This window comes from Ceratotherium simum, chromosome 1 (assembly GCF_057802395.1).
Source record: "Ceratotherium simum simum isolate JZ-2026a chromosome 1, ASM5780239v1, whole genome shotgun sequence".
Classification (NCBI taxonomy): domain Eukaryota; kingdom Metazoa; phylum Chordata; class Mammalia; order Perissodactyla; family Rhinocerotidae; genus Ceratotherium; species Ceratotherium simum.
This window is the reverse complement of record NC_141900.1, coordinates 22879792-22899338: the sequence shown is the minus strand read 5'-3', so window position 1 is coordinate 22899338 and position 19547 is coordinate 22879792. Positions and strand designations below refer to the sequence as shown.

The window sequence follows — 19547 nt, the reverse complement described above, 5'->3', positions numbered from 1 at the left end:
TCCCAAATTCTTCCATTAACGATTTCTCATCCTGTTCTGTGTTGCCATTACACTTAATATACTGCTTTGTATGGACTTTTGTGTACTTGTCTGTAAGTGCCCCCACCGCTATAAATAAGTCCTTTGAGAGCAGTCCAATGTCTTTATTATCTCTCAATTCTCCTACAGCTTCTTATATATATTAAACATGATGTTTACAAACCAAATTAAAAAGTTGCCAAACAAAGCACCATCACAGATGAATGAATTTAAGGACGAGAATTGAAAATTCTACCTGTCCAACTCCTGCACTACCCCAATATGCGCATAAACACGCAAACATACTCATTCCTAACACTAAAAGGTAAAAGAATATTGTGAAGTATAATAAATATGGCTGGTTTATTTACTGACATGTCACTCAACCAATATATAGCTATTTGCAGACCTAAAAAAGTACAATGAAAAAGAGTTCACGTCAAAACTGCCAAGTCCAGTCTAACTCCATTCCTAAATACTAAAGTTAAATATCACTCAGTTGCCTCCTCCACAGCTTTTTTAGACTTCAGAAACTGGGAACAAATGTGTTCTTACAAAGGTAATAAATGCTAAGGTTCAAATCAAATTTTTCATACTGATATTGAAGTTAGGAAAAAAGTGTAACTCTGGTAGAGGGAACTGGTATGGGCAGAAGAAAACCTTCTAATCATGTGACCTATAAATTTGCAATTTCTTGGAAAGTTTTTAATTCTTCATCTGGAATGAGGGTATCACTTCATGGAAATGTGAAGAATAAATACCACACACTATATGTTTAAAGTTGTTTTCAATCTTAGGATAGAAAAATGAAATGCAACATGAGGTCTCATAAACAGAGCTATACATTTTCTATTATATCAGTTCATAAAAGGAACATTTGTAATTTTTATTTTCCTTCATGGGACCAGTGCAGAGTCTGTGTATTTTAGGCTTGAGGATAACACTTAACCTAAGAAGAAAAATTATAGGCAAGTAACTTCTCTCTAAACCTGTATTTATAAAAACATTTTGGGCTATGGTGAAATCTAAGAGAATCCCTAGAGTCATAATCTTAATAACTACCCACAAAGCCTTCTGTAGAACTTCCTGATGGGTACACCAACACACCCTCTATGTCCTTTAAAGCAACTTTTCAAATATCAGAGTTTCTTAACTTTAGTATGTACCTACAAAATCTTTACTATTCCTTAAGTATTCTTTTGGGCTTCTTTTTTTTTAATACTTAAAAGGTCCTTTAAATACCTTATTGACAGTGTATTGGGTAAGTGCTTCTTGTTTTATTTGTTGTGCCGCTTGGAAAAATCAACAATGAAATACGATCCATTTAAATGGTTTAAACTTCCTCATTTACTCACAAGTATTTTTTTACCATCAACCAATCAGGCTCCACTCAAATATGGATATGTTATTACTGGCCTCTAGTAGAAACATTCACTAAATAAGTGTTCCAGGTACTCTTTATCAAAATAATAACGCACTAAGTGATATTCAAATAGCTTAAAGATTTAATAGAGCTTCAAAATGATTTTACTTAAGAGATTAAAAATTGTTAACCATACCTCATCAAAAATACTATGAATACAATTCGAAAAATACTACTTGTGGGGCCAGCCCGGTGGTGCAAGTGGTTAAGTGCGCACGCTCCGCTGCAGCGGCCCAGGGTTTGCCGGTTCAGATCCCAGGCGCGCACCGACGCACTGCTTGGCAAGCCATGCTGTGGCGGCGTCCCATATAAAGTGGAGGAAGATGGGCGTGAATGTTAGCCCAGGGCCAGTCTTCCTCAGCAAAAAGAGGAGGGTTGGCAGATGTTAGCTCAGGACCGAGCTTGCTCACAAACAAAAATAAAATAAAATAAATAAAATAAAATAAAATAAAATAAAATAATAAAACAAAATAAAATAAAATAGAAAAATACTACTTGAGAGATATTTCAGCCAGTATCTAATTATTTAATAAAAATATTTATTTACTGAACATTTACCAATATTGCACTGTTCTAGGCACAGAGGATACAACAGGGAACAAGAAACAAAGTCCCTGCCCTGATGAAACTTACAATGCAAAGAGAGAAGACAGAAAATGAACAACAAACAGGATAATTTTGTGTTAAGGAAGTGCCACAAAAGAAACAGGGAGATATGATTGGGACAGGGTGGGGTACTTTTGGAAAGAATGTCCAAAGAAGTCCCCTCTGAGATGACATGTGAATTGAGAACTGAAGGATGAGAACAGCTAAGTATGCTAAGAATTGAGGGAGGACATCCTGAGCAGAGGGAACAGCAAACACAAAGACCTCGAGGTGGGAACGAGCTTAGTATTTTTAAGAAACAGAAAGGTAGCCAGTGTGACACAAGTGTAACAGACACAGGTGACAGTGGTTCAAGATAAAGTATAAAAGGGTAGGGGCCTTAGGGTCATAGACACCATAGGAAATAATTTTATTAAAAAGACAGGAAGTGATTGAAGTGATTGCAGTAAAGCAGTGATGCAAAGACCACTCTGACAGCTGTGTGGAGAAGGGACTAGACTGAAGAGCTCAGAGTGGAAGCAGTGAAGCTAGTTAAGAAAGTCTCAGTCCTACACAGAAAATGACGGTATATTGGGCTCAGGCGCAAGCAGTAGAGACAGCAATAAGTGGGCAATCTTGAGTTTTATCTATAGGTAAAATCAACAAGATCTGGGAAAGGACTAGGATGGGGCAGGTTAGGGCGAGGGATTAGGGAGAGGAATCCAGGTTTTTGGCTTGAACCGCTTTCTGAGATGCATACACATTTAAAAAAAAATGTTTATGAGAGTAAATACAAAAATTTAGTTTTAGATCTGTTAAGGTGAGAATACCTACTAGACATAAAAATAAAGAAGTCAAGGGGCCAGCCCGGTGGCACAGCAGTTAAGTTCTCGTGCTCCACTCCACGGCCTGGGGTTCACAGGTTCCAATCCTGGGCATGGACCAACGCACTGCTTGTCAAGCCACGCTGTGGCAGTGTCCCATACAAAGTAGAGGAAGATGGGCATGGATGTTAGCCCAGGGCCAATCTTCCTCAGCAAAAAGAGGAGGATTGGCAACGGATGTTAGCTCACGGCTACTCTTCCTCACACAAAATAAATAAATAAGGAAGTCAAACAGGTAGTTAGATCATGAGTCTGAAACTCAAGATAAAGATGAGGGATGGAGACATGAGTTTGGGAGCCATAAACGCACAGTCCATATTTAAAATCAGGTGGGTTACATAGGTATATGCATTTGTCAAAACTGAACAAATGTATACCTAAGATCTGAGCCTTTCACAGATCACTTCAATAAAATCATATGACTGACTTATATTACCTAAGAAGAGTATAATTAGAGAAGAAAAGGGTCCAGCCCCAAGTCTACTACTATTCAAAGGAAGTAGAATTAGAGAGGCCAAGAACAGAAAATGAGTAGAAAGAAAGCAGGTGCTTGTGATGTCACAGAATCCAAGAGAGGAGAGTCTTTCACAAAGGATTGAGTAGGCTGCTAAGAGATCACTGGATTTAACAAAACAGAGGTTAGAAATGACCTTGGGAGGAACAATTTCAATGGAGTGGAGGAGATGGAAGTCAGAGTGGAATGAGAAGAAATGGTTGATAAAGAAAAGGACATGAGTAAACAAATCACCAGAGACTGCTAATTGATTCCCATTATTCCATTGTCCTCTTCCTTTTGCAAAAATTTTGCTGGGCACATAGTTCCCCAAAATAAAGACCTTTCCTATCCTTTCTTGCAGCTAGGTGTAGTTGCAACTATGTTCTGGTCCAGACACAAACAGAAGTGTTGCGTGGAACTTACAGTTAGGCCCATTTAAAGAATCTGTCTCAGTTGGAGAAAGCCCTTTTGTTCTTCCCCTCCTTCCCACTTCCTGCTCCCTGGTATGCTGTTATAACTGCTGAAGCTCCAACAGCCACCATGGATAGTGACCCTGAGAACAGAAGCCAGGCGCATTCACAGATAGGAAGGAACCTGGATTGCCTTTGGCGAAGCCACCATACCAGTTCTGGACTGCCTACCTCCATACTTCTTGTATCCAAGATTATAAATCCTTACAGTTTTAGCCACTGTTATTACCAGCCAAACCAAATCTAATTGATACTGCTGGGTATAATACTTTCAGTTCACACTTTTTTTTCCATCAAAACTTTGTAAACATTGTTCTGTTGTCTTCTGGAAGTGACTGGAACTGAGGAGCTTGCAGCCAGCTATGTTTCCCCCCTACTTATATAGGTCATGTTCTCTTTTTGGCCAGGATGCCAAAATAATTGTCTCACTTCTGAAGTTAGCTAACTACTAGAGTATAGTCAATTTTAATCATTTCATAAATCTTTTTTTCCTGGTATTTAGTGCCTTTCAACCTGCAAATGCACTTTTTATTTCAGAAATTTTTGTCTGTACTATATTTCTGAATACTTTTTCTGTTCCATTTGTTGGAATCTCTATTCCAGGGATACAAGTTATTCTTATGCGGGACAGCCTCTTCACGGTCTTTTCTTTCCTTTATTTTTCTCCTGTGGCATAGTTGTAGAGTTGACACGTCATTTTTTTTTTTTAAATCTTGATCCTGGTTAACATGGGTTTGCTATGCTGAGCTCCTACTTATTGCTGATATCCAACAGGTTTTCCTTGACAGTGTCAACATCCTTCTCACCTTAGCTGGGACCATTTTTATTTCCTTGTACACATGTGCATGCACACACGCACAAAGTTCAGTTTGAGAACTGGATACTGGTTTTAATCTATTTTTCTATAACCTGAAGATGTAGGAAATGGGGAAAGTAAGAGTTAAGTTTGGACTGAGTATAACCACTACTGAAATGTCATTAAGAGTCCTGTACAAGGATCCATCCCTTCGGTCAAAGGGCTATCCTACCTTCATGAGCTTTGGCTCTTCTCCTTAATCAGAGTACAATTCAAAATGGCAATGCTCCCTGACTCTGGGAGCCTCAGCATTAGCATATAGGGTCTTCCCAAGGATTTTTCCTTGACTTCTTGCTCCCTACTCACCTCTTAGATCTGCTTCCCTGGAGAGTGTTAGTGAGAATGCTTAAGGTTTTGTAGGTTTCATCTTTCCTTAGTCTGGCTTCCGGGATATGGGACTAGAATTACAAGCCTTGTCATATATACCCAGTATCTTCTCATTCTTTCCTTGGCCTCCACTTTTTGAAGTATTTGGGATAAGGTTGCACATACCCATTTTTTGTCCATTTCTATTCTATTTTTTGCCCTCTCCTTCCTCGCCTCACTTTTTCCTTCTTTCATCTGGTTTTAACGAAGAAAAATTCTGTGATCTTCATTTTTACTCATAAATCCCTACATTTACCTTTTTTTTTTTTTAAGATTTTATTTATTTATTTTTCCCCCCCAAAGCCCCAGTAGATAGTTGTGTGTCATAGCTGCACATCCTTTCAGTTGCTGTATGTGGGACGCGGTCTCAGCATGGCCGGAGAAGCAGTGCGTCGGTGTGCACCCGGGATCCGAACCCGGGCCGCCAGTAGCAGAGCGCGAGCACTTAACCGCTAAGCCACAGGGCCGGCCCCCTACATTTACTTTTTTAACATTTATTTTTTAAGTACTAAACGCAATCTTTTGAGTTACTGACTCAACTAAAAAGTAAAATTTAAATATTCTAAGACAGAATTCTAAACTAACAACAGCTGCACTTTTACTTCTGTTATTTCTAACAGAAGGAAGTAAAGAGAAGACGCCCAGTTTCAATTCTTTTTATAAATTCAAGATACTAAACAGAAAATATAGGGCCATAGATTAAGCTCTTCTGTGACCCTATTACAACTACCTCCAAGAAAAAAATAAACTAAAATGCCGTTTCCTCCCTCAAATCTACTCCTATTTTACTCTCTACTCAACTTGCTACTCAAGAAAGGAACCCTAGAATCTTTCTTGTCTCTTTTCCATTCCCACTAACACCAATTCTATAGCTGGCACATAGGAACTACTCAATAAATAGGAAGGAATGAATTAATACAGGCTATTTGTCACATTGCCAAAACATCTCTCATACAACCCCTCCCTGGCCCCACTATCACAGACCTGGTGCAAGCCCACATCATCTATTACCAGGACTACTCTAACAGTCTCTTATTATTTCTTCACTTTCACCACTTTGATCTCATCATGTTTCTCTCCCACTTAAAAATCTCTAATGATTTCCTATTGCCTAAGAAAAGAGTTTAATTAGCACAGTATATAAAAGACCCTTCTTTTACAACCTGATCATAGATTTATTGCCTTTACAATTAGCAGCATCCATCATCTCCATCTTCTTCCACACAAGATCACTTACCTACCCCTCCACAATCTGCCGTCCATATACATATCCTACAGTCTAGCCACGTGGGTTCCCAAAATTACCATACACTTTCATGCTTACCTTCTAGGCCTGGTGATTGTTCCTCTGTCTAAAATAACTTTATCCTTGTTCTGACCTATTTGACAAGTTATTTCGGATTCTTCTAGGCCCAGACTATCACATGAAATTAAATTGTGAGAACATATAAGCAACGGTGTTCAAATGACTTAATTATTTAAAGAGCAGTTTAAGATTTAAATATTTCAAACTACCAGAAAAAGAATGGTAGACTAAACATAGGCATCTAACTTGACTCCTTTACAACACGTAACTGAAACTACAGAAAAGGTATATACACACAAAGACAGGGAGAACAGAGATAAAACAAAAACAAAATGGGGCCGGCCTGGTGGCGTAGCAGTTAAGTTCGTGGCCTCCGCTTCAGCAGCCTGGGGTTTGCCAGTTCGGATCCTGGGCGCGGACCTACACACCGTGGCTCATCAAGCCATGTTGAGGCGGAGTCCCACATAGCACTAGAAGGACCTACAACTAGGATACACAACCATGTACTGGAGCTTTGGGGAGAAAAAAGAAAAAGAGGAAGACTGGCAACAGATGTTAGTGCAGGGCCAATCTTCCTCAAAAAAAAAAAAAATGAAGCTTGAAAGAAGATATATGACTAGTAACTGACCTAGCAGATCTGAGAAAGCAGAAGACAACAGTGGAGAAAGGAGAATATCAACCTAATTTACAGCACAAAAATCAATAAAAGTTTAAGGACTGTGGCTCAGGCACCAATGGAAGTTGGAGTAAAGGTGGGACTAAAAGGAGGACTAGTTGAAAGCTATTAAAGTAGCAAATCCATATTCTCACTCCATGCCACCGTATGACTATTTCTCCATGTCTCTGTAGATGACCAGAACTCATACATATATCTCTATGAACGGAGGTAAATAAAATATCAACTAAGAGTTGAAAGCATTTGCTCCTGAGAAGAGGCTCTGGGGCTACTATTTTTCCTAAGCTTTGTATAACTATCTCTTTGTGATATTTAGATTCATAGTAAGAAATATATATTTACTCTTTGTCTCCATTCCTGGCACAGAGCTCCTAACCCTTGAAATTTCCTGTGATGAGAATGATAAAGGTGTCTTTTGTTATGTTAATGAGGCAACTTTTAGAAGGAGCCTAAACAAGGGGGCTGGTTGGCAGTAGAGCCAACCATGTGATTAGAGGATTGAAATTTTCAGTCCCACTACCTCCTGTCCCCCCAACTTCCTGGAAAGAAAGAGGGGCTGGAGGTTGAGTTCAATCACCAATGGCCAATGATTTAATCAATCATGGCTATGTAACGAAGCCTCCATAAAAACCCAAAAGGATGGAGTTCGGAGAGCTTCCGGGGAGGTGAACAAGTGGAATTGTGGGGAGAGTGGCATACTCAGAGAGTTTGGAAGCTCCACATCCCTGCCTACATATCTTGCCCTATGCATCTCTTCCATCTGGCTGTTCCTGAGCTATATCCTTTTATAATACACTGGTAATCTAGTAAGTAAAATGTTTCTCTGAGTTCTGTGAGCTGCTCTAGCAAATTAATCAAACCCAAGGAGGGGGCTATGGGAACCTCCAATCTGTAGGTCAGTCAGAAGCACAGGTGACAACCTGGGACTTGCAAACAGCATCTGAACGGGGTGGGGGGGCAGTCTTGTGGGACTGTCCTTAATCTGTGGGATGTGATGTTATCTCCAGGAAGACAGTGTCAGAACTGAGTTAAACTGTAAGACACCCAGCTGGTGTTGGAGAATTGCTTGGCAGTGTGAAAAAAACACATTGGAATTGGTACCAGAATTGTACTCTTAAAACACATATCTGTAGAACTCTGATAAAAGTTACAACTTGAAACAAGTTTTAGATTTCAAATTTCAAGTAGTTATAGCTTCAGTAAACTGGAATACTAATATTCATAAATATGATTCAGTTACGTAAATATATTCCAAGATATTCATTTAACATATTGGACAGCCACCTCTTACTAAAGCTTTACAATTGATATCCATTATTCGCAGATTCTGTTATTTGCAAATATGCCTGCTAGCTAAAATTTATTTGTAAGCTCAAAATCAATACTCACAGTACTTTTTTTGTCATTTGCAGACAGGCACAGAGTAGCAAAAAATTTGAGTTGCCTGATGTGCACATTTCCAACTGAGGTCGAATAAAGTGATGCTCTGTCTTCTTAAGACAGCTCTTGTGCTGTAAACAAGTGTCCTGTTTGTGTCTATTTAGTGACACTTTTTTGCATTTTTTTGTTTTTTGTCGTGGATTTTTTTGTTTAAAATGGCCCCCAAGAGTAATGCTGAAGTGCTGTCTTGTGTTTCTAAGTACAAGAAAAGGCTATGATGTGCCTTATGGGGAAAATGTGTGTGTTAGCTAAGTTTTGTTCACTCATGAGCTACGGTGCTGTTGGCCATAAGTTTAATGTTAATAAATCAACAATAAATAATAAATAACGTGTCTTTAAACAGAAACACATATAAAAAAAGGTTATATATCAATCAGTTTACAAAAATGTTGTGACCAGTGGCTCATAGGAACTTAACCCTGTATTTCCCCTAGGAGCTATGCTTCAGTACTGACTAATTCAGCGTTGGCTGCCACCTTATAAAACAAACACAACTACCACGAATAACAAGAATCAACTGTAACTGGACTTACAGACTGGGCTTGCAATTAGTTCTAAGAAGGTAGATGGAGGGTTAATGCTAAAGCAAAAATGAAAACCAAGTTGTGTTTCCTGGATTTTCTTCTCCTAAAGTTACAGGAGCCAATTTAAAATTAGGATATATGGCTTTAAATGTACTAGAATACTTCTTAGGGGACAAGTGAACTACTGGAAACTAACTCATTTTTAAAATGATGAACATAAGATTGGTCACCAAATCTCACTAGTTTATGTAACATCATTATTAATATACCCAGATCATCAATTCAGGGTTAATAAAAATGAAGGTTGGGGGCTTTGTTCTATATTACTACTAACTACCAACCCAACTGGCCTAAACTGCCAAGAAATTCAGGAATGCAACACAATTTAACAGCCACTACACTTACAACATTCTTCTAATCTGAGAGAATTTTCTATAAATCAGGAAGCCAATACTTCGATTTCTAGCCCATTCAAATCTATACCACAGAGAAAAGTACTTTATAAACATGCTACAACTACTATTTAAACCTGAGTCATGAGCTCAACTATGTATAGCTCATTCTTTCCATGGCTGCCTAATCTCTCCAACAATATAAGACACACAGTAGGTGCTCAACAAATCCAACTATTCCATTTCCCTTCTCCCCTTCATAGTGAAACTTTGCTATCTCCTCCAATTTCTCTACCTCCTCTCTTCAATCCAATCATACCTTTACTCCCCACACTCCACTGAAAGCTCTCTTTAAGGACACCAATGACTTTCAGTCGCTAAATCCAATGGTCAGGTCTGAGTTGCTCATCTTATTCAACCTACCAGCAGTATATGACACAGCTGATCATGTTCCCTCTTCTTGGAACACTTTATTCACTTAGCTTCTAAGAAACCACTCTCTTAGGTTTTCTCCTAGCTTTCTGGCTACTCCTTCTCAGTTTCTTTGCTGGCTCTCCTCTTCTCCCTGAGTTCAGTCCTTGGACATCTTCTCTAACTTCACTCAGTCCCTTGGTGATCACTTCAAATATCTTGGTTTAAATATCATGTATATGTAGATGACTACTCGATATGTAGATTACATCGGCAACCTAACCTGTCCACTAAATAGACTAGATTAGAAAAAGTCTAACAAGTTTCCTTATTTGAGGACTTCTCAGAGCCTTTAATATGTTACTGTGCATTATAAATATCCAAAAGGAGACTATGAACACTTTATTTCTTACACTTATTTAGAACAGAATCCACTCCTCATGATGCATCTTGTGAGACAATTAACTAAGCCACTAAATATAGCATACTTAGACATCTTTCAAGCAGTTCCAACTTCTGACAGCAAATTACTTATATAAAAATAGTTCAACTTTTCCTCTGATTGAAGAGAAGTAATAACTGAGTTTGAGGTTTTCAAGGCAGCTCATTCCGTTAGAAGAGAGCTTGCCTCAAAATTTTCCTTATGCAGAGATAAATTTATGTCTCTCTTAAGTTCCATTCACCTGTATTAGTTATATACTCTAAATGAGCACAGAATAAATTTACCATATCTTCTGCCTTCAAATTACATAATAAGTAAATGCTGTTGTTGATCTTTCTTTTTCCAGACTAAACGTTCCCAGCTCCTCCAACTGTTCTTCATACCACATGATTTCCACACCTCTCATCATTCAGGTTATCTTCCTCACCAGATAAGATCTAAATAATTCCTAAAACCTAGTTGGTAAAGAAAATCTATTTGTCTGAAATGCAAAACACAGCGGACTTCTAACTTCTACTAATAGCAATATGATCATTTGGTCGTGCAGCCTACGAATATATTCACTTTTTTATTTTTAGCAGCCATTACACTGGTTTACTCAATAGTTTTTTCTAAAAATAAAGGTATATCACACATACACACACATACATACTCATACATATACAATACACTCAGCTATGTCCACTGAGAGGGCCTAGAAAGCAATGATTCTGCAGTAGCAATAAGCACATCTAGCAACGCAATCTCTAAATACCAATCTACAGTAAAAGAAACCAAATTTCCCTAGAGAAACGTCTGCTTCCAGGGCTGGCACAGACACAGTACAAGGTGATCCTGGAACATCTTTTTGAGTCAGAAATTAAGAAAGTGCTCCAAGAATGATAGGGACATTGACAAAAGGATAAACTAAGAATCAGAGAGTCTATACTGATATGAATCACTAAGAGAGAGAAGCTTTTCTTTAAAGCAGGAAGCCAGCTAATAAACATAGAAGAAAATAGAGAATTGGGGGAAAAAAAATCACGACCTGGCAACTATCTCCCCCCCCCAGTTTTACTGAGATATAATTGACATACAACACTGTATAAGTTCAAATTGTACAATATAATGATTTGCTACACATATATACTGCAAAATACCACAATAAGTTAACATCTATCACCTCACAGTTAGATTTTTTTTCCTTATGATGAGAACTTTTAAGCAACCATCTTGATAACTGATTTGTGCAAGAATCATCAAAAGATATTAAAGCTAATGGGTAAGTTTGAGAGTAATCAGCTATTCACATAATCAAAGCATCTCTCCACAAGGTACTTATTAGTTACAAAGAGTAAAATAGTGACTTTACCGTGGAGAAACCTGCCAGATATCACCTTAACTAAATGATCAAAGTTATTATCACCAGTAATAGGAAAAACTGTAGCATTTCTTGATATAATACACTAGAAAGAACACATTATGTCTGTGGTATATAACTTGAATCTAATCTTGAGAAAAAAATCAACCAAACTAACACTGAAGAACATTCAACAAAATAACTGGCCTCAACACTTAAAAAAAAGTCAATATCATGAAATACAAACATAGGCTCAAGAACTGTTCCAGCTCAAAGGAAACTAGAGACACATAACAACTAAATGCAGCATGTGATCCTGGATTTTCTTTTGCTATAATGGACAGTATTGTGACAACTAGTAGAATGCGAATAATATCTGTAGATTAGACAATAGTATTATATCAATGTTTACTTCCTGATTTTGATCATTGTACTAGGCTTATGGAGGAGAATGACTGTTTTTAGGAAATAAAACTGAGGTATGTAGAGGTAAAGGAGCATCATGACTCAAATGAGTCAGGAAAAAAGTAATATATATGTATCTGTTTATAGACAAAAATAAGGATAAAGCAAATGTAGTAAAATGTTAATATCTGGTTAATCTCAGTTAAGATTATCTTTAGACTACTCATGCAACTTTTCTTTAAAGTCTGAAATTATGTCAAAAAGAAAAAGAAGAAAATAACTATAATAAGCTTTAGTTCGGTTTTAAAATACCTCCTTTCTCATGTTAGTTTTCTACACACAAACTACCAACTTAATACACATAAAGCCTTCCTCTTATAATCAAGTTTCTTTTCTCATTTAGTGTGGTTGTAGTGGAAGAGAAGTACAGGGTAAGTACAAGAAAACGAGCCCTATGTTTTGATTTTACCAATTTACATAATCCACCTCTATCAAAAGGAAAAGGTCATTCCAGTTGCCTATGACCAATAAGGAGATAGGTTTTTAGACTACTCTTCTAACATCTTAAGACCTTTTCCTCCACAGAGATTTTTAACAGTCCTTAAAACCTATTATTTCCAAGGTTAAGCTAAATTGACCGCTCAAAATATAAAAGGTATTTTTGGATCAAAGCAGTATTTTTAGTCACTGTTGCAAATATTTTCCAATGATGATAAAAACTAAATTATTACATTAAAAGTAAATTATTAGATTCGATCCCCATACAGGCCACCAAAAAAAAAAAACTAAATTATTAGAGAAATAAACACTTCTCATTAATTTCCCCTAGTAAAAATCTAGTTGTTTTTCATACTCACACATTTTTTTGGTCAATGAGAATTGGGTTTATAAAAAAAGAAAATGCAATTAGCTGCTTACCTTTTCAGGAGAAACAGGAATGTTGAGGAAGACGAACCTAAACACATTCATCCAGTCAAAACACATGGTATACTTTGTTTCTGGCTATGCAAAACTAATACATTCTAAAACCATGGGATTTAATTAAAACAATACTAGAAATGATACTTGATATATTTTCCATTTATATTATTACTTTAAAAAGTAAAATACAGCGGCTTCCACTTCTAGCCGTGGTGAAGTATCAGGGACCAGATTAACTGTTCCACCTTAAAAACTAAAAAAATGGATAAAACATGTGAAACATTTTTAGACACTGGGCAGTAGGCAGTGTAAGACAGTAATCCCTGAAAGAGGAAAGAAAGTGAGCCCTATGATTTCCCAAGTGTACTGCCTGTAGTTTCCACGATTCGGTACTAGGAGGGGAAAGCCAGAGCCTGATAGGCTCCCAAGTGGAGAAGACAGATTTGAGTGTTCAGGGCACCAAGGCATCTGGAGTTCCCAGGGCAAAGTACCAGAGAGGAGAGAGCAGCACAAACAGAGCTCTGGAGCTCTGCAGAGAACTCCCTTTGAGTCTTCAGCTGATTACTGATCAGGGAAACTACCTGAAACCAGGGATAGAACCACCAGAAAGGAGCAGGCAGAACAATTACTAAAGTTCACACAGGGATGGTAAGAGTTCACAGCCATAGTGGAGAAATCCTATAATAATGGCAACAGCTAGAATATTCAGAAGGGTACTGCCCCAGTAGTAGGGTTAAATTAGCCTTGAACTAAAGGATGCTCAGGTCTCACCTAACAAATCTTAAAAGGCAAGGCTTGGAGGATTAAACTGTTTCTAAGTAACTTAACTGTGTTCCAGAACAACGCTCAAAATATTTAAAAGAATACAAAGAAAAGCCAACTCCAAACAACAAAATTCACAATGTCTGGCATCCTAACAAAATTTAGCAGGCATGAAAAGAAACAGGATCCACAATGAGGAGAAAAATCAGCTACTACAAGTGGACCCAGAAATGACAAAGGTGATAGGATTAGTAAGCAAGAATATTAAAATAGTTATTACATATAAAACACTGCTGGGCCGGCCTTGTGGCTTAGGGGTTAAGGGCACGCGCTCCACTGCTGGTGGCCCGGGTTCGGATCCCGGGCGCGCACCGATGCACCGCTTCTCCGGCCATGCTGGGGCCGTGTCCCACATGCAACAACTAGAAGGATGTGCAGCTATGACATACAACTATCTACTGGGGCTTTGGGGTGAAAAAAATAAATAAATAAAATCTTTAAAAAAAAAAAAAACACTGCTGAAAGAAATTAATGGAGACAAAAATAAATGGAAAGAAATCCTGTGTTCATGGATTGGAAGACTTAACATTATTAAATAATGTCCACACTACTCAAAGCAATCTACAGATTCACTGCAATCTCTATCAAAATGCCAATGGCATCTTTTGCAGACATAGAAAAACCCATCCAGAAATTCATATGGAATCTCAAGGGACCCGAAATAGCCAAAATAATTTTGAAAAAGAAGAACAAAGTTGGAAGACTCACATTTTCTGATTTCAAAACATATTATAATAAATATTATCATATAAAGCTATAGTAATCAAAACAGTGAAGTACTGGCATAAAGACAGACAAATAGACCAATGGGACAGAAGAGAGTCCAGAAATAAACTCTCACATATGTGGTCAAATAATCTTTGACAAGCATGCCCAGACCACTCAACGGGGAAAACACAGCCTCTTCAACAAATGATGCTGGGAAAACTAGATATCCACATGCAAAAGAGTGAAGGTGGACCTTTATCTTATACCATATACAAAAATTAACTCAAAATGGCTTCAAGACCTAAATGTAAGACCTAAATCTATAAAACTCCTAGCAGAAAACTTAGGGGGAAAACTTTATGGCATTGGACTTGGCAATGATTTCTTAAATGTGCCACCAAAGCACAGGCAACAAAAGCAAAAGTAGACAAATGGGACTATATCAAACTTAAAAACTTTTCTGCATCAAAGGATACAATCAACAGAGCGAAAAGGCAACTTATGGAATGGGAGAAAATACTTGCAAACTACGTATCTGATAAGAGGTTAATATCCAGAATATATAAAGAACTCTTACGGCACTGGCCCGGTGGCATAGTGGTTAAGTTCACACACACTACTTCGGCAGCCCAGGGTCATAGGTTCGGATCCCGGGCGCAGACCTATGCACCATTTATCAAGCCATGCTGTGGCGGCATCCCATATAAAGCAGAGAAAGATGGGCACGGATGTTAGCCCAGGGCCAGTCTTCCTCAGCAAAAAGGATTGGCAACAGATGTTAGCTCAGGGCTAATCTTCCTCACACACACACACACACACACACACACACACAAAGAACTCTTGGGGCCAGCCCAGTGGCGCAAGCGGTTAAGTGCGCACACTCCGCTGTGGTGGCCCGGGGTTCGCCGGTTCGGATCCCGGGTGCACACCAACGCACTGCTTGTTAAGCCATGCTGTGGCGGCGACCCATATAAAGTAGAGGAAGATGGGCATGGATGTTAGCCCAGGGCCAGTCTTGCTCAGCAAAAAAAGAGGAGGATTGGCATTGGATGTTAACTCAGGGCTGGTCTTCCTCACACACACAAAAAAAAGAAGAACTCTTACAACTCAACAACAAAAAATCAAATAATTAAAAAATGGGAAAAGGACTTGAATAGATATTTCTCCAAAGATGATATACAAATGGTCAACAAGCATATGAAAAGATGCTCAACATCACTAATCATCAGGGAAATACAAATCAAAACCATAATGGGATATCACCTCACACCCATTAGGATGGCCACTATCAACAGAAAATAACTAAAATACTAAAAGAGAAAATAACTGAAATACTAAAAACAAAATAACAAGTGTTGGCTTTGATGTGGAAAAATTGGAACCCTTGCACACTGTTGATGGAATGGTGAAGTGGTGTAACCACTACAGAAAATAGTACAGAGGTTCCTCAAAAAATTAAAAATAGAATTATCATATGATCCAGCGATCTCATTTCTGGGTATATATCCAAAAGAAGTGAGAGGATGGTCTTGAAGAGATATTTTCATATTCATGTTCACAGCAGCACTATTCACAATAACTAAGAGATGGAAGCAACCCAAATGTCCACCAATGGATAAATGGATAAAGAAAATGTGGTATATAATACAACAGAATATTATTTAGCCTTAAAGGAAATCCTGTCACATGCTACAACATGGATGCATCTTGAGGACATTATGCTAAATGAAATACACCAGTCACAAAAAGACAAATACTGTATGATTCCATTTATATGAGGTACTTAGCATAGTCAAATTCATAGAGAAAGTAGAAGGGTGGTTGCCCGGGTCTGGGAGAAGGGGCAAAAGAGGAGTTGCTGTATAATCGGTATAGAGTTTCAGATTTGTAAGATGAAAAAGTTCTGGAGACCTAGTTCACAACAATGTGAATATACTTAACACTACTGAACTATATACTTAAAAATGGTTAAGATGGTATAGTTTATGTTATGTATTTTTTACCATGATTAAAAAAAACCCAGCTATTAGAGATTCCATATATTCAAGAAAGTAGAGAGGGAGTCAAGATGGCGGCGTAGGCAGACTCTGAACTCACCTCCTCCCGTGGACACAGCCAATTTACAACTACTCGTGGAAAAATTACCCCTGAGACAGAGCTGAAAACTGGATAAGAGGAACTCCTGCAACAACGGACAATCCTAACTGGGGTAGAAGAGGCAGAGACTCCCTTCCGGAGAGGAAAAACGCCGCCTTCACAAGCCGCCAGCTTCACGGCCGCCGGGAGCAGCTCACAGGTACGCAGCCTCCCTGGAGGCGCGGGGCCCTGAGCCGGGAGCGCCCCCGCTGTGGGCATTGTGTGGACCCAGCACAATCGAGACCAGCGGCATAATATCTGACTTTGCTGCTACTAAAGCATTGGGTAGCATCCCCAGAAAACCCGGCTCATAAAGAAACTAAAACTGGCTCTTAAAGGGCCCGCACAAACTCACCTGCTCCAGAAAGCATCCTAAAATCACCAGAAAGAAAGGTGCACACTGCTTTGGTGACAAGAGACTCACCTAATAGGCCCTGAGTGCATCTCGGTGAGGGGTGAGACCTCTCCAGGGACTGGGACATTGGCGGCGGCCATTGGTGTGGCCTGGTGTGAGCGTGCTGACACAGACGCCATTGGAGGTTTCCCTGAGACCTGCTAGCCCAGGGTCTGCTCCACCCGCTAGAGCACCGATTTAATCCAGCTCAGCCAGGGCAGGCAGCCCACCCTAGAGACTGGCCCCACCTAACAACAAACCCTCAGGCAACGTGTGGGCCTGCATAGATTGGTGACTGGATTTTCTGCAGCCTGGCAACTGAGCTGACTTGAGCGGGGCAGGGTGTGCACAAGGAGCGGGTGGAGAGTGTGGGGTGGTGGCGGAGTGTGTGGGGCTCCCGCCGTGGGAGAGACTGGGTCCACTTGGGAGGTCGGGCGCCACACGGGCAGGACTGTGTTGACTGTGTGTGTGGACCTGTGGGCGGCAGGGCTTGTCAGCTGCAGAAGACTTGTGCTTCTCAAAGACCCACATAGGAGGTTTGCCCCACCTTCCAAAGCCTGAAACAATTGGGTGCTCCTGTGCCTGAGGCCAGCCCCACCCAGCTGCAATCCTCAGAGAGCTGACAAGAGACCTAATAGGCTAGAGGTTTACAGCACCCTAAGGCCCTGAGCCTAACAACCTGCCACGCTGGGGGCCTACTCACTTAAAAGAAATACTGCAACACAGATGTGGTATTAGAACTTGCAGCCAACTGTGCTGGGGCCTCACACCTGATAAAGAGACTGAAGGGCCCACAACAACTACAAGCAGCTGAGCATTACAACAGCTGGCCAGGAGCATAACTCAGCCTCCTGGGCGCCTATAGGGAGAGCTAACAGGCCACAATAGAAGCACACACGTAGCCCACATAGGGGCCACCCTGGAACATTGAGAACTGAGGGAAGCACACTGGAAGCCTCCTAAGCCATCACTTACATAAGGTCACCTATCCAAGAGCAGGAGACGTAGCTGACCTACCTAATACATAGACACAAGCACAGGGAAAGAGGCAAAATGAGGAGGCAAAAGAATACATTCCAAGTAAGGGAACAGGACAAAACCCCAGAAAAGGAACTAAGTGAAACAGAAATGAGCAACCTACCCGACAGAGAGTTCAAACTAAGAGTGTTAAGGATGCTAACTGATCTGGGGAGAAGAATAGATGAACTCAGTGAGAATGTCAACAAAGAAATGGAAGATATAAAAAGAACCAATCAGAAATGAAGAATACAATACTGGAAATGAAAAATTCATTAGAGGGACTCAAAAGCAGAGTAGAGGATACAGAAGAACGGATCTGTGAGCTGGAAGAAAGACTAGAAGAAATTACCCAAGGTGAACAGGTAAAAGAGAAAAGAATTAAAAAGAGTGAGGACAGTCTAAGGGACCTCTGGGACAACATCAAGCGCACTAACATCCGTGTTATAGGTGTCCCGGAAGGAGAAGAGCGAGACAAGGGGGCAGAGAATCTATTTCAAGAAATAATAGATGAAAACTTCCCTAACCTAAGGAAGGAAACAGACATCCAGGTACAGGAGGCACAGAGAGCCCCAAACAAGATAAACCCAAAGAGGCCCACACCAAGACACATCATAATCAAAATGTCCAGAATTAAAGATAAAGAGAGAATCCTAAAAGCCACAAGAGAATGTCAAGTTACATACAAAGGAAACCCCATAAGGCTATCAGCTGACTTCTCAGCAGAAACCTTACAGGCTAGAAGAGAATGGCACGATATATTTAAAGTGCTAAAAGGAAAAACTTACAGCCAAGAATACTCTACCCAGCAAGGTTATCGCTCAAAATGGAAGGAGAGATCAAAATTTCCCAGACAAGCAAAAATTAAAGGAGTTTGTCACCAAGAAACCAGTGTTACAAGAAATGTTAAAGGGACTGATTTAAGGGGAAAAGAGAAGACCACAAATAGGAAAAATTATCTATATCCACGATTAGAACGTAATGGATACAAATGCACAAAAAGAAGTTGGATATGATATCAAAAACGTAAAAGGAGGGAGGAGGGTAGTTAAAGCGTACAGCTTTCAGCCAGAGGTCAAACTAAAGTGACCATCAATTCTGTATAGAAGAAGTAAGGAACAGAGAAGGACTACTAAAACACTGAGGGAAAAAAAAAAAAAAAGTTAAAAATGGCAGTAAGTACATACTTATCAATAGCTACTTTAAACGTCAATGGACTAAATGCTCCAATTAAAAGGCATAGGGTGGCTGACTGGATAAAAACAAGACCCATATATATGCTGCATACAAGAGACACACTTCAGACCTAAAGACACTCACAAACTGAAAGTGAAGGGATGGAAAAAGATACTCCACGCAAATGGCAATGAAAAGAAAGCAGGGGTAGCAGTACTCATATCAGACAAAATAGACTTTAAAACAAAACTGTAAAACGAGACAAAGAAGGGCATTACATAATGATCAAGGGAACAATCCAACAAGAGGATATAACACTTGTAAATATCTACGCACCCAA

The 19547-nt window shown here is 39.4% G+C and overlaps 1 protein-coding gene across 1 annotated transcript in view; it reads right to left on the bottom strand.

Moving 5' to 3' along the window:
• The window catches only part of PHTF2 (putative homeodomain transcription factor 2), a 132311-nt gene that overhangs the window by 100726 nt on the left and 12038 nt on the right, over nucleotides 1–19547 (bottom strand). The window lies entirely within an intron of this gene.